The 3,915-nt window shown below is 30.7% G+C and overlaps 1 long non-coding RNA gene across 1 annotated transcript; it reads right to left on the bottom strand.

Moving 5' to 3' along the window:
* Nucleotides 1-327: 327 nt before the first annotated feature.
* LOC135086354 (uncharacterized) lies at nucleotides 328-1,081 on the bottom strand. Its single transcript, XR_010260433.1, has 2 exons — nucleotides 840-1,081; nucleotides 328-503 (listed from the first exon to the last, which is right to left on the bottom strand). It is a non-coding gene; the product is annotated as an uncharacterized LOC135086354 (long non-coding RNA).
* Nucleotides 1,082-3,915: the final 2,834 nt, after the last annotated feature.

Here is a 3,915-nt window from a genome sequence, read left to right as displayed (position 1 = left end):
CTGTAAAAGTAAGATTTTATGCACAAGAGCCAAACAAACAAGTTTAAGCTTGTAAAGAACTTCCAAACCTATTATTATGTAGAATAAGTTCTTAAAAGTGACATAGTATTTAAAAGTTTTCATCTATTTTTATTTATGAAAATAGCCTTGTCTCCGTCTGTATCATTACCATCAAAATATTACTATTATCTTGAACTCCATTAACATTGATGATTGATTGATACTTTATTATAGTAGGTATATTTAGGTACTTAGTTCAGTTGATAACATTCCTATATCATTTTTATCTCAACTTATTAGATATTTAATATTAATTAAAACCCAATGAATTTTAAAACACTCATTTATTAAGAAGGCTTATTTAAAGATAATAATCAATTTATGTTCAATTAAATATTTTGGAATTATGAACAGTTTACTTTGGTTTGTTAAGATTTTGTTAATTTTCATTAAATATTGGTTTTCCGGGACAAGTTGTACATCATTATTGATCACTTTAACATCTGAAAAGTAAAATATATAACTTTAATTAAATTGATAGATATTGTGCTTACATTTTGTTGTAAACGTTAAGGCTCAGTTGCATTACCTAACTTTGACCGTTACTTTAACGATAACTGGTGTTTTCTGAATGAAGTTTGATAGATTTTTGATGTTTGTTAAATTAAGATGGTGCAACTTAGCCTTATAGTTAAATAATTTCATCAAAACTGTACAATACTTTTAGAGTGCAAGAGTAAAAAACATTCATCCTCAAAAACTTTGACCTCTTAAATATTATTGAATAATTAATAGTGCCATCAATTATCAAACGTTTCATAGTTATCATCAAGCATTACCTTACGCTGCAATCACCATTCTCTTTATTTTACACAGGCAAAATATGCATAGAGTTAACGTAACAGTATCACATTGAAAACTCAGATATTGTTGCAATATTGTACAAGGCTTCTGTTACTATTATTTTTAAGATCACTTGTTTCAGCTATAGATTATTTCTTTGAGATATGTATGTAAGTAACTATTTTTATAAATTTCATTCGAACAAAACAACACCAACCAAATCAAAACAAACTTTTGTTTGACAGTTTGTCAAGAGGGGGGTGTAGGGACCACAGATTAGAGAGGGATAGGATGTTTCGTTCGGAAATTTAATCAAAAGATTTTGAAACGTCAAAGGACAAAATGTGAATTTTAACCCGTGTAGCGCCCTTCTGTCAAATTTTGTTTTGTACGACTGAAAAATTAAGGTCCCTCGAAAGTAGGTAAAAGTGGAGCAGGCATAATTTACTTTTATCTTTATGAGATAAAAATAATAATTTTTTAGCGTTGTGAATGTCATCATCATGTTTTAAAAAAAACTTCTATTATGGATCGATCGAAAAGCGAAATTTTGGACAGCGTTTTTTTTTTCACAACTTCTATTTTTTAAATTCATATTGACAGGTTACGTCACACTATGGATCGAAATTGCGATTTATGGACATAGCGATATTTTTCATAATTTCTATTTGAAAAAAATACCTATCGATACGTTACGTTATTCTGATGAATATATGTCGTTAGATTTTCTTTAAAACCAATAGTTTGGTTGGAAAAAAATATTTTCCATTTTCGTTGTATGAAATGAAATGGCTTGTTGACTATAATCCTACACTATCAGCGCGCGCCTAAAGTTGCCCGTTCACAAGTTATGTGGTTCTGAAAAATGAAAAAAAGTTAGTAAAAGTGACTTTTTTTGGAATATCTTTAAAGATTCAACGAAAATATAAAGATTCCATACGTTAACAATTTAAATTAACCTTAAATTACTGACAAATATTTAACTCATATTTTGGAACCTTGTAACTTCTGAACGGGCAACTTTGGGCGCGCGCTGATAAGTTAGGATTATAGTCAACAAGCCATAGCTTAGTCGAAATCGACCACTTTAAGTTTCATTCCATACAACGAAAATGGAAAATATTTTTTTCCAGCCTAACTATTGATTTTTGAGAAAAACTTTTAGCGACATTTATTCATCAGAATAACGTAATTTACGTTCGATAAGTATTTTTTTCAAATAGAAATTGTGAAAGAAAAAAATCAATATGTCCATAAATCGCTATTTCGATCCATAGTACGTCTTACTGATTAATTAATGTCATTATCCCCTCAAGGATCAATAAGACCGGCGGCGGCTGCGCTGTTCATTACTTACAGTCATATAGATGAACTAATTTAAACTGAACCGTGTCACCAAACACATTGACAGGGGGGCGCCACCATCATTTCAACTATATAGTTTCCAACGTGGCAAAAATCGGAACCAGCGATTCGGTATTAATGGTGGTGGCACCCCCCTGTCACTGTCATGGGTGGGACAGTTCGTTTTAATTTATGTATATTATGTTACTTACCAGTTATTAATAATAATTACCGACAGTCGAGGTAAAAGTAAGAAAGTAATCACATTAATTTATCACTTACAATTATCTTAAAAGAGAACACCGGCTCGTGTACAGCGTGTACAGCAACACATTTTGAACGTTTTGATATCTTAATATATTAATATAAATTAGTGGTATCCTTCCGTTTGGCCAAATTACTTTTCGCCAAATTTCACTTCGCAAACAACTTATCGCCTAAGTTTCATTTCCCAAATGAACTTTTAGCAACTGTACTTTTCGCAACTAATTCATTTGGTCAAATTGTCATTTGGCAAAATTTTACTTGGCAAATGTTTATATAGCAAATGTTTTATTTCGTCAAATATTATGTCCCAAATAATTTGTTTGGTCAAATTGACACCTCAAATACTTACCCACCGTTACCCACAAATCAAAGCATAAGGCACATTATCATGGTTTTCACAAGAATTTTATGTAAAACAAAGAGACTGCAGAAAGTAGTATGGTTGCAAAAAGTAGGTTTTGCTGAAAATAGTAGGTTAGGTTAGGTTAGAACAGTGACCCTTAATGCGCGAAGGCGAGCGAAGCGTGCCGCGGCAGCGGCCGCCGAGCGCTAAAATCACCTCTATTGTTAATGAATCATTTGGAAATTTCGATAAAAAGAATGAAATAAGAAAATTATTTTAGAACAAATTTTATATTTACTACCCACTAAACAAAATAATAACCACAAGCTAATTTGTATTCCATTCTATGCACCAATCAAATTATTTTGTAAATAGTTTATCGTGAAATATTTTTGCCAAATGAAACATTTGGCAAAACATACTTTACCAAACAATAATTTGCTAAACAATAATATGCCAAAAACGACATTTGCGAATTAAAAGTTTGCAATAAGTTGTTTTGCCAAATGAGAATTTGCCAAATGAAAATTTGCGAAACGTTGTTTGCGATGTAATAATTTGGGAAACGTTTTTTGGCCAAACATTAGTAATCCATAAATTAGTATAATGAGATTGGAATGTTTAAAATTTAAACGAATTGTTTAAAATTTAATAAATAGGTTTAGATGCGGCGGGGGTGGACCTTGGGCCAACCCTAAGCAGTTTATTTAATTTTATACATACGTAAATGATTTCTTTAATCACTTTTACCAAATTATTCATAATAACCGATTGTTATTAATAATTCTTTTTCTATCATAATTAATCATCATAATCAAATCAGATTAAATAAAATCTGAGTTGCGTTCTATATCCTTTAGAGCGCCATGGTCTTTTTTAAAATACAAAACGTTTAACATTTCCGTGCAATATTTCTTTGATAAAAATACTTATAGAAATGCTTTAGTTATTTTATGCGTATTTTTGCGATTGCCTAAAACCCTAAATCTTTATTTTCAAAACAGAAATATATTTTTTTACTGTTCCAGGCGAAATAGGTTGGTGACCAATAGGTTAAACAAAAGTTGTCTATGGTCATAAGTTTTGTAGGCAAAAAAGTTGGCCCCTTCCTTTCCTTG

Source organism: Ostrinia nubilalis, chromosome W (assembly GCF_963855985.1).
Source record: "Ostrinia nubilalis chromosome W, ilOstNubi1.1, whole genome shotgun sequence".
NCBI classification, from domain to species: Eukaryota; Metazoa; Arthropoda; class Insecta; order Lepidoptera; family Crambidae; genus Ostrinia; species Ostrinia nubilalis.
Note: the sequence above shows the minus strand (reverse complement) of the source record. Positions and strands in the feature narration are given on the sequence as shown.